General features: G+C 37.8%; 1 protein-coding gene and 1 pseudogene across 5 annotated transcripts in view; one reads left to right on the top strand and one right to left on the bottom strand.

Moving 5' to 3' along the window:
• Frmpd4 (FERM and PDZ domain containing 4) overlaps positions 1-12,342 on the bottom strand; it is a 930,349-nt gene that overhangs the window by 567,441 nt on the left and 350,566 nt on the right. The gene's annotated exons all lie outside the window — the stretch shown is intronic.
• Positions 4,229-4,712, top strand: LOC125408160 (large ribosomal subunit protein uL5 pseudogene; annotated as a pseudogene).

Here is a 12,342-nt window from a genome sequence, read left to right as displayed (position 1 = left end):
TCAGACTAAGTAGAAAGCCAAGTTCAATACTTGAGGTTGCTCTCTGACCTCCACATATAGACCATGGCATAAATGTGTGTATGTATGTACACACACATACACACACACACGATTAAAAAGCAGTACAAGCCCTGAGTGTCTCTTCCACACCTTCTGACTTAGAGGCTCTCAGGGTAGTCTCCATGAATCTGTTTATAACAAACCCTCCAAGTACCTTTGAGGGACACTAAAGTGTTGATAAAAATCAACACTTGACATATCCTATAAAAACAAAAGACTGAGTCCAGACATACTATATTCTTTAGGATTGCAAACAGATGGGAAGGAAGTCGATTATTCTTTTAAACACAATTCATAAGCTCAAGAAATGATCTTCAAAGCACCATACAACCTTCCATACTACATCAAACCTAACTCCAAGGACAATAAGGACAAAACATGTCTTTGTACATGTTTTCTGATTATCAGATGCTATTTTGTTGATAGTTCTGAGCATGCCTACAAAGCACTTATTAATTACTGGACAGTAGCACATTTCCCATCAACAGGAATGACAAAGTTGCAGTCGTTAAATCATCATGGATGTCCATATGATACCCAGTGGTATAGAGGCCTTTCACAGCAATACCTGTGTGGGACTCAGAACAAAGCTTTGATTAAGATGCCAAAAATTTGGTTCTGTTTTCAGTGTGATGCAGTTACTTCAGCCTACAGAGAAGAGACAGATTATTTAAATGAAAACTAAACAAGCTAAGGTTTATGAGAAAACTCTTTAGTAACAGCAGTTAATTCGTAACCATCCAATCATTACTGCATGGACTTTATATTTTCAAGCAGTTTTAGGTACATTGCAAAGCTGAATGGAAGGTAGAGAGACATCTATCTACTCACTATCCTCACATACACTGAACGTTTGCCAATCATCAAGCCCCATAATACCATCATAGTATATTTATTACAATAAATGAGCTGCCACAACATTCTCATCCAATGCCCAAAGTTTACATTAAGGCTTACTCTTGGTGTATAACCTATAGATGTGGACAGACGCATAATATCTGTCCATCACTGCAGCATCATACAGAATACTTAAATTCCTCTAAAATATACTGAGTTCTTTGGAATTATCTCTCTTTTCTTCTTTATAACAACCAGTACTATTTTTCTATCATCTCAACACTTTTGCATTTCCAAGTCTTATGATACAATATTATAACCTTTTCAGATGAGCATTTTTGTTCAATAATACATAGTTATGATTTGTTCAAGCAAATTCACTGTTTTTTAAGCTCATTTCTGTTTAGGTGTGAATAGTATTTCATGGCCTCTATATAGAACTTTACCAATTCACACTCTAATTTTGTTGCACCCAGATTCTAATCACTACAAATGAAGACATTATAGACATCTATGTTCAAATTTGCGGAGAGTCATAGGTTTTTAACCCCATTAAGACAATACTAAAGAATGATATTAGATTCTCTGCTAAGTGTATATCCAGTATTGCAAGAAACTGTGAAGCTATTCAATCGCTGTTCCCACAAACAATGACAGTTCCTGTTGCTCCATGTCTTTGCCAACATTTGTGCTGTCTGTGCTCTGAAATTTGGCCATTCTAATAGTGTGCAGTGGTGTGGTATTTCTATTGTATCTTCCTTCCTCTGGTATCATATTAACCGGAGTCTCCTATGCTCATTTGCTATCTGTCTTCTTTTTTAAATGTTTATTTATTTATTGGAGGTGTGTGTGGAGGTCAGAGGATACCTTACAGGAGTTAGTTCTCTCTTTCTGTGTGGGTTCCTTGGCTCCTACTCAGATCATCAAGCTTGGCAGAAAGCACTCCTCCTCCCAAGCCATCTTGCTGGTATTCTGTCTTCTTCATTAAGTTATTTTTGTTGAAGTCCTTGGCCTATTTTTAAAATTAGGTAATTTTCTTACTGCTGAATTCTAAGAGTTCTTTGTACATTTTAGGTAACTGCCCTTTATCGCGTATGTCTTTTGTAAATATCTTTTTCTGGCTGTGGTCTATCTTCTGATGCTCTTGATAGTGTCTTTTACAGAAATGAAGTCATTAATTTAAATGAGTATAATATCAATTTCTCTTTCATGTATTGTGTTGTTTTCTCTTCAGCATACCGCAAATTACCTAGGTCTTCTAGCAGACTTACAATTTTGCACTTTTTTGTTGTTGTTTTGCTTGTTTCTGTTGAAACAGAATCTCACTGTAGTCTTGGCTGGTCTGGAAATCACTGTGTAGACCATGATGGCCTCTAACTCAAGGAGATCTACCTCTCCCTGCCTCTCAAGTGTGGGAAACAAAGGCATATGCCACTATGTCCAGCCAGTTTTTCATTTAATGTTTAATTCAGCTCATATTTTTGCTGCTTTGGTGAAGGATATAAAATTCATGCTTAGAAATTTTATTTTATTTGTGGATATGCATGCATCACTAAGTAAATAAATGGAATGATTAGTTTTGAAGTATGGCATTGCTTAGCTTCTTTGTCAAAAATCAGTTGCCCATATTGATGTGAGTCATTTCTGAACTCACTTTTCTGATCCGTTTAATTTGTGATTTGTGTATTCATTTGTCAATGTCATACATTTTGACTATTGTATTTTTGTGATAGTCTTCAGGCTGGATGTTGCCAGTTCTCTGACTTTGTCCTTTGTGTTGGGTCTTTTACTTCACTATATAAACTTCAGGACATTGACATGCGAGAAATAAGCTGCTGGGAATCAGAATGGGTCCGAACTGAATCTATGGATCAGGTTGAGAAGAACTGATATCATAACAACATTAAGTCTTTTAGGGCATACACATCAAACATATCTCCATTTATCTGCTCTTTGTTTCATCCCCAGTTTGTAGTTCTCGCATATGATTAATAGATAACATTATATAAATATTGCATACATTGTTCTATTTAAGTGTTGTTCTTTTTATGTAGCTGATATCAATAGTATTGTTCTGCTTTTAATTTCAAAACATTCATTGCTGATGCACAGGGGAAATATTAACTTTTTCACACTATCCTGATTACAGCAGTCTTTTCGCTGATTCTTTGGATTTTCTAAGCAGATAGGTGCATTACCTGTAAACACAGATTTCTTTCTTCCCCCATTTCTTGTCTTATTGGCTTATCTAGGATTTTCTAGCATAGTGTTTAAAAGTGGTATTGGAAAGAAACACTGTACTGATCCTGATCGTAGTAACAAAGCAAAGATTTTTAAAAATAAACATTTCTTATTGGGTTGAAAGAGTACTCTATTTCAAGTTCACTGAAATTCTTATCATGGATGGGTTTTGGGTTTTGTCGAATACACTTTTTAATCTATTGATGTGATCATTCAATATTCTTCATTAGTCTGTTTATTGTGACAGATTACATTGAATGATTTTCAAATATTGAGCCTTCTCTGCATAACTTGGATAAATCCCATTTAGTTATGGTAGATAACTACATTTACATAGTATTTCAACCTGTTGAGGCTGTTTTTAGGATTTCTGTGTGTATGCTGATGAAATACTGAACACTAGTTTTCTTGTAATGTCATTGTGTGATTTTGGTACTAGTCTAATAGTGACCTCACTGAATACATTAGATATACTCTGTGCTTCTATTTTACCATGTGCTCATGAAATATGCTTGAATCCCTATAATTCTTTGAATCTAACCCATAAAAATTAAATAAAATATAAACTTGAAACCAACAGAGTGGATTATGAGAACTTCTGAAGTATTTCTTTCCCCCCTCCCAAAAAAAAAACTAATTACAAAACCGCTGCCTTTTAATTCTTGGTAGTTTTTTTTTTAACAATTGGGAGGATAAAAAGGTTTCTCTCATACAAGACAGATGCATCTTTCTCAGATGTTTCAGAATGCTTGTTGGCATGGCTATCACTCCTGTTGTTGTTGAGATATAGAGAAAACACCAAGAGGTGCCAAATATCCCACACTCTTCCTAAAGTACAAGGAGAAGGAATGGTGTGAGCAGAGAGGGTAGCGTGTACACCAAGTCACAAGGCAGGGTGAATGCCTCTGCACACACTACACTGTTGTCATAGCATGGCCGGGATTCTCGTCATTTTATTTATCATGTCATATGGCAAACACATTTTAGCCTTGTTTTATTTTATGCTTTCTTGTGAGGCGGTCACTCTGGTCAATCTGGACTAGACAAGGCATCAAAAATATATTGATACTGTCTCTCTTTCTGGGCTCCATTTCTGGGCCAAATTTAAGGTGAAAAGGAGAACCCCATGTGGGAACTTTGTATCTACTGACTCTGCCTCAATATCTGTGTAGGGGGAGCAAAGACAGAGCCAGGCAGCCAAGGTTTTGCAATAGTTCACAGGCCAGAACAAAGTATTTTCCAAAGCTAGATACAGTGCTAGGTCCTTTGGCATCAGGAGACATGAAAAGATTGCAGTTCACTCTGTAGTTCACAGAGCCAAGACAGATGAAATCTGGAGAAAGATTTGAAAGTGTTGGAATATGAGCTCCAGAAAAATCACTTCTTAGATACTGGAAACTTTGGTTTTGAGATTTGAGAACACACCAAATTAGACCTAAGTTTTGGGATCTGTGGTCTTCCCAGACTTCTGTGTGGTGCTGAGTAGGCCAGGTTTCAGTATCACAGACAAGAAGTGAACAACGGGCTTCACTGGGACCAAACACAGAATCGACAAAGAGGAGGGCAGATGCTGACTCCAGCAGAAGTATTATGGGATCATCTTTTCTGGCAAATAAATTTCACCAAAAGGCCAAATGTGTATATGTTCTGTTATCATAAAAAATTACTTCACCTCTCTCTCTATGTCTCTCTCTTTCTTTCTCCCCCCTCTCTGGAATATTACTGTTTTAATACATGACATCTAATAAATAAAATAAAAACAACACTAACAAGAACTTGGGAGATCCTATTTTTAAGGTGCTGGACATGGTTGTACAGCCTTAATCCCAGCACTCAGGAGGCAGAGGAACAAGTTTGAGGCCAGGCCGTTCTACATAGGGAGTTCCAAGCCAGCCAGGGTTACATAGTAAGGCCTCAAATTAAAACAAATAAGAAAATATAGAATAAGTATCCATAAGGGTTGGGAAAATAGTTAAGTTTCTAAAGTGCTTGCCTTGAAAACAAGAGAATCTAAATTTGATTCCCCCAGAAGTCACATTAAAAATTCGGGTGCTATGGTCAGTATGTTTAATCTAAGTCGTGACAGAGTAGACCTCAAAGGATGCTTAGAACTCATATGCAGGTCAACCCAAGCTGAAACTATGACCCCCAGGTTTAGTGAGAGACCCTGTATCAAAAAAATAAGGTGGAAAAAATGACTCAGGAAGCACAATAATAATGACATAGTAAAATAAATAAAAACTTTAATAAATACATAGAGTCATTTTCTAAACAAATAGTCACAGGCATTCTCATGTGGAGGAAGTAGTGACTATTCCTGCTTCTTAGTGTGATGAAAATAATAGGTTCCAAATTATTAACAGGGAGGAATCTGACTCATGAACTTGGTTATGAATTTGGGAGTGACTGGTGAGCTTTTCCTTTTTTTTTGTAAAGGGTGTGAAGTAAAGAGTTGTAGCGCCTTTGGGATGGAGGCCATTCATGAAATTGCATGCAAACAGTAGAAGACAAAAATGCAAATCACCTACCACTAACTTTATTTATGATACAGGCTCATGGACGCAGTTGTGTGGATTTCCTTTAATAATCATATAATCATCTTTAATATGCGAAGTAGTGGGAAGCAAAAAAACATCATCTCTAAGACCTCCAGTCATCTGTCATTCCCTTTAATCAGACTGGACTTACAGTCATGATTTCTGATTACGAGGGATTTTATGACCCTGGATAATAGAATTCAAAAAACTGCAAAAACTATAATGATTTCTTGTGAATATGCAATAAAGTTGTAGTGGCATTTGATGAATGGAGCCCCTGGGGATAAATTGAGCTCCTTAAATTATCGTCAATATTAACACTCCATTCTGTTCCTTTGTTTCTTATCGAAGGCCAAAGCTGCTTACATTTGCAATGACATTTTCAAAATGACTCAGTGAACAGTTTGTCCCTCTGAGGTGTTTTCTATTCCGGGCATTGTGGGAGTGAAGAAGCCAATGACAGGATGGCCGCTTGTGGGTGTAGAGAGACGTACCTTGGCGTGAGCTCTGGCGCTGCAGAAGCTTGGTGGCCTCATGCTGCTTCAGGAATTCCGTGTTAGATTCATGTATGGGCTGTTACCTTTAGTGTCCATGCTAGACCATCGTCAAATCACTAATCTAGTGGTCATGGGGCACAGTCTCTACAGAATTGTCTACCTGTATTCAAAATGACTTTCATTAACACATCACATCTTAAAATTTCATTTGTTAGGTTTTTGCTGTAGTGTTTGGGATTTTTTTCGTTTGGTTGGTAATGTTGTGGGGTTTTATTTATTTATTTTTTGGTGGTTTTTGATTGTTTAAGACAAAGTATCATTGTGTAGCTCCAATTGGCCTAGAGCTTACTGTATAGTATGGGTTGATCTCAAACTCGCAGAGATCCACCTCCCCCCTCCCCCTCTCTCCCAAGTGTTGGGACTAAAAGTGAGCATGTTCCACTCTGCTGGGCTCTTGCTTTTTGTGCTGAGACTTTGCAGCATAGCCCTGACTGGTTCAACAGTCACTCTGCATTTCAGGCTGTACTCAAACTTCCATTCTTTCTGTCTTGTTCTTGGAAGTGCTCTATGTATGCTATAGGTATGTACTTAAGATCTGAGACGTTAAATGTTGCCTAACCTGTTTGACCATGAAATGCCCCTATATCATCAGACCTTTATTAAAGAAAATGTTTTTTTATGCTTACATTATTTATCCATTTATACGTCTACAGAGGAGGGGCATCCTTGTGCCACACACAGCTCATGTGTGGAGGTCAGAGGGCAACTTGCAGGACTTGTTTTTCAGTTCCAAATCTTGGCCCAAGGCAGTGAACTCAGGTTTTGGAGTTCACTGAGCCATCGCCCACTGAGCCATCATGCCGAATGAATGTTTGCTAAAGTGCATGTGTGATAATGACATACTCTCTGACTCATAGAGGAGAAACATATTGGCAGAATTTGAGATGTAATTTTATATAGCTCTGATGCTTAATATTGCAATATGTTTTAAGGCTAAACCTATAATATGAGTGTTTATCCCTTTCAGAACATGTGTGTATATAAGTGAGTGTGTGTGTGCATGCATGTGCACATGCATTCATGAGAGAGAGAGATAAAGATAGAGACAGAAATGAATGCACATCAGACTCAAATCATTTGAAGTATGCAATTAGACTCAATGATTATCTATCATGTGATGACTGTCTGTCTGGGAATTCACCACAACTCAAAGTCAAAGAAAGTAAGTGTCTTTCAAAAGTCTTTCTCCCCAATATATTTATTTGCTGTTCAGAGTTTTTATGTATTACCATTCCATAAAACTATAGAATATAGCTTTAATGATTATTTCTTCTTTTATATATTCCTGCCTGACTTTTAACTCACTATATAGATCAGACAGGCCTTAAACTTGCAGCAAGCCTCTTGCCTCTCTTTCCTGAGTGCTGGGAACATAGGTGTGTGCCATCTCGCCTGGCAGTCTAATTTAAATTGGAGTATTTCTCTAGGCAAAAATGACAAGAGAGCTTGGGCCTCTTAAAAATCCCAACTATCTTTCAAGCTCTGTTGCTAGTGGATACAAGCATTCACACACTCTTTTCTCTTTCCCTCTATTTCTGTTATCTACCTAGATGCAGTCCTTTCAATATGCAGTCCTACTAGAGAATAATTTAGAATCGTCAGAAAACTGTGCCTTCCTGGTTTTCAGGGAATTTAAAGAGAATCTTTCTTTGACTTATCCTAGGAGACCCACCATTTTAGAGAAAACCCTGCAAGATCTAATTAGCCAAAGATAGGCACCTCAGCCCGACTTAATTTCTCCCTTGGTTCAGAGAAGTCAATTTAGAAAGCTACAAGAGTCTTCTCAATGCTTCTATTTATATTCTGAAGAACACTAGACTGGTGTGTATGTCTTTAAAAGTCACACTGCCTGAGTGCCTATCAGTTGGAACTAAGACAGGATAAGCAGTCTCTAAGGAAGATATCAAGGAGATTAAACCCTTGCACTCTAAAATTTATATGAAAATCCTTCCAAACTGAGGACAGAGGTGTGGCTTGACAATAGAGCACTTAGCTAATGTTTAAGAACTTGTGATTCATCCCCAGCAACACATATCGAACCTTCTAGATGAACCAAAGCTAAGCACAAATTCACAAAAACGACAAAACACATACTGGAGGAAAGAGGACCTTGGTGGAATTATCAGTACATATTTCAATCTCTGGATGAAAAGGCTGAAAATAAGAATTTTTCTTTGCATTGCATTTCCCCCCTAAGCATCAGTACTTCTTGGTTTCACAGAGGACACTTATTTTTAAAAGATGCAGGGGATGGGGGAGGCAGCAAAAGACTATCAGCTTGGGTTTTAATTAATGTAAATATATGCACTGTGGGTTTATGAACGATGACCCATGCTAGTAAAGAACGCATTGCTTGTGGAACTTAGCTGATATAAATGTATTCCTGTGTCTGCTTAGCCAAGCATTTAACTAATTGATGGCTTGTTTATGTGAAGAGGGTGGCAAGACAGCTTCACCTCACTTTCTCCTCTGCTTTCTTACTTGAATGATGCAGAAAAATATACCCTGTAGATCTTGGCAGGTACGGCCTGGGAAGGGGGGAATTTGCTATTGTATTCAGGTACAGCTCTTCTAAGGATTGTAAACCATAATGACATTTAGCGGATGAAATTATGGAAGCTCACATCTGGGGAAACAATTCAATTGATAAAGGATTTGCTGTGAAAGCATGAGGGTCTGCATTTGGACCCCCAGAACACACACACACACACAGACACACGTATATGTATATGTGTGTGTGTGTGTGTGTGTGTGTGTGTGTGTGTGTGTGTGTGTATATATATATATATATATATATATATATATATATATATATATATAGGATGGGGGCAGATATACTTGTAATTCTAGAGCTAGGAAGGCAGATACAGGTTGGTCTTTGGTGATCAAAACACAAGCCAAGGATAGACCCTGTCTCTAATAAGGTTTGTGTGTGTCCCAGTTCTCCAGGAACTATATAGAGTCACTGAAATAGCTGACAAGATTAGACTGTCATTGTTCCTTCTTGATAAGCTGGCTGATATATTATTGTCTGTTCATTCAATTTCCCCCTAAGTTTCAGACTTGAAAGAAAATGGCATTGAATATACTGGCTTTACTAATTCGTGTGTTGGTGAATCAATTACAATTTTACCTCTAAGTGGCCCTGGTTATAGCTGGTATGGTAAACTTTTCCAGGAATTTGATGCACAGTTTTATCAAAAAAGTGAACTTTTTAATACAGGTAATTAAACAATGGGCTGGCCCAGCAGAAATGAGTGGCCAAACCAGAAATCTCAATACAGACACAAGCACACACATGCACACACAAATACACAGGTATATATGCACAATTTTTCCAAAGAAAATGGAAGGCAGACATGAAAAATATAAGTAGGCTCTACGGAATATTGCTCTTGGACTTAAAATAATCTCAAAACAAAGAAATAATAGATCGAAGAGTCATGATACATAGTTTTTTAACAAGATTTTGCTGAACACAAAAACATTACATTAAATACCCATGCCATGAGAAAGCTGTAATACATACATACCTAAAAGATAGAATTTAATATTTAGCATAGAAATTCATTTTATATTGCCCAGATGTCAATATTAAGCTATTTTCTTACAAGTGAAATCATAAACATTGTAGGTAAAATAATGGAACTAGAAAAGAGCATGTTGATGGAGGTAATGCAGACCCAGAAAGACAAATGTCCCATGTTCTTTCTCACCTGAGGATCCCAGTTCCTAATCCTAAGATGTGAGTACACAGCCTAGGGTAAGTTTAGAAATCAGGACCATTGTCAGATGATGTTGGAAAGCAGTAGAGAGAGGAATCTCAAGGTACAAGTGATCTGATCATGGAAATGCAGAAAGTGGGGTGGCTCCTTGGGGAAGGGGAAGAAAGTAAATATAGAAGGAGAGAGGAGGTTAAAATCACAGTCAGGGTTCTGAAGAAGTCATAAGGAGCCACACTTACAACTTTAAAAAAATATCCCCAAAGCTATAATGCATGTAATTTTGTATAAATATACAAGTATAGTTTCAATGGACTTTACTCATCTGGGCTAACAATGTTCCCCCCAAGAGTCAAAGACTACTTCAAAGACATGAGGAGCTCTCTTTTTTGTTTGTTTGTTTTTGTTTTTGTTGTTGTTGTTGTTATTGTAGTTATTTTGAGACAGGATTTCTCTGTGTAAAAGCCCTGGCTGTCTTAGGGAGCCATCTTTTGAATTGTTGGGCTGGACTGTGCAAGAGACTCCCCATAATATACAGCCTATTCCTGTTGCCCTTGGTTGTTCACCAGAGGTTAAATGTAAGTCTCTATTGATGAAGATACCACACACTTCAGAAACATGATTTTGAGACCCCTGAGCTGAAAGTTTCCTCCCTGAAGAACAGCTTTTATTTTACCAGAAGGTACCATGCAAGCTTCCAAAGGAGAGAGGCAACCAAAAGTCATATCCTGCTAAGACACCTATAAACCACATCAGTGACAAGCATTGCACCATATCCTTAAGGATACAGTAGTGGTACCCATGCCTTGGCAGTAACCAACAGTGCTTTAATTGGAATTAAGACCCACTAAAAAAGAGAGAGAATCCATTCCTGCACTGCAAATCTAACTACTCAGTGAGAAGGAAGTCAAGAATATTGGAGGAGAATCTATAACCACTACTTTATGAAATCACAATGATCCTCAACAACAATCTTTTTTCATTATACATAACAATCCAAGTTACCACTCCCTCCCCTCCTCTATTCCCTTTACATACCCTACCACCCCACCCCCATCCAATCCTCAGAGAGTGTAAAGCACATTGCTTTGGGGAAGGTCCAAGGCTCTCTGTACTATATGTAGGCTGAGCAAAGTATTCCTCCAAAGATAATAGGTTCCCAAAAAGCCAGTACTTGTAGTAGGGATAAATCCTGGTGCCACTACCCGTGGCCCCTCAGTCTGCCCTGGCCATGCAACTGTCACCCACATTCAGAGGGACTAGTTTGGTCCTATGCTTGTTCCTTCCAAGTCTGGCTGGTGTTGTTATGAACTCACTTCAGAATGTGAGGTTGAATTCCTCAATCCATGGTATACAGTCAGCTTTGTTTCACCATGGGGCAAAATTTTCCCACCTAAGTTTGTAGGATAACTGTATCCAATCAAATGCCACCTTATTGCAAATGGAGTAAATGACAAACTGCTCCCTGGTTTTCACATTGTGGTGTATAGTCAGGATTTAGCCTCTAGATCACTTCTTGAACTCTTCCAGATTTCTAGTACCCAAGTTACTCTACTCTATTTAGAAGAAGCTATGAATCAATGACACATTACAAACTCTGCCTATGAATTCTCCCTAGTTTGTGTGAGAAGACCTCATGCAAGGGTATTTTTTTTTTGATCTTGTCATTAAAAGAATGACTCTACTTCTTGGTCCCACAGATCTGGGCTGGTCTTATGGTGAAAATGATGTACTGTATCTTTAACATCTGGGGCTTAAGGAGACACAGTTTTAAACACATCACCTTGTCATCTGCCTGGAGAACATTCTACACGAAATAAAGCCTATCTATTGCATTTGAAGAAGAGACCATTTGAAGAAGTGTTCATATCTGGAAATCACTAATAAGCTCCTAAGATTTTCCAGAACTTTCTGATGAACCATGTCTCAGATGAATATAATCAGAAGAGAGAGAAGGCAAAACTAGCATTGGACTTGTCCAAAAAAGCCACTGAAATGCAAGAAATAATAAACTTGTTTTTATAAGTCATTAAGCTTCAGGGTGGTTTGGCATGCATCAATAGATAACAGAAAATCTAACTGTCTTCCATATGTCTGTACTTGGATGGCTCAGAAGAACATCAACCTTTATTGCACATTAAATGTACTCTTTCCCCTGTAGATTCCCACTTCTTTCCCTCAATCTGTATGAGGTTCCCTTGCACAAGGATTGTCCACCTACAGCATACAATATGACACAATTACATACTCACACTACATTAGTTACTTTTCTCATTGCAGTCACAACATACCTTACAAAAGCAACCTATCAAAGGAAGGGTTTATTCTTATGTACATCTTAAAGATACAGTCTATTATACTGGAGAAAGTATGGCAGGAACATGAAGC

The sequence above is a fragment of the Myodes glareolus genome, chromosome X (assembly GCF_982192425.1).
Source record: "Myodes glareolus chromosome X, mMyoGla1.1, whole genome shotgun sequence".
In the NCBI taxonomy this organism is placed as follows: Eukaryota; Metazoa; Chordata; class Mammalia; order Rodentia; family Cricetidae; genus Myodes; species Myodes glareolus.
This window is presented reverse-complemented; position numbering and strand designations above follow the sequence as displayed.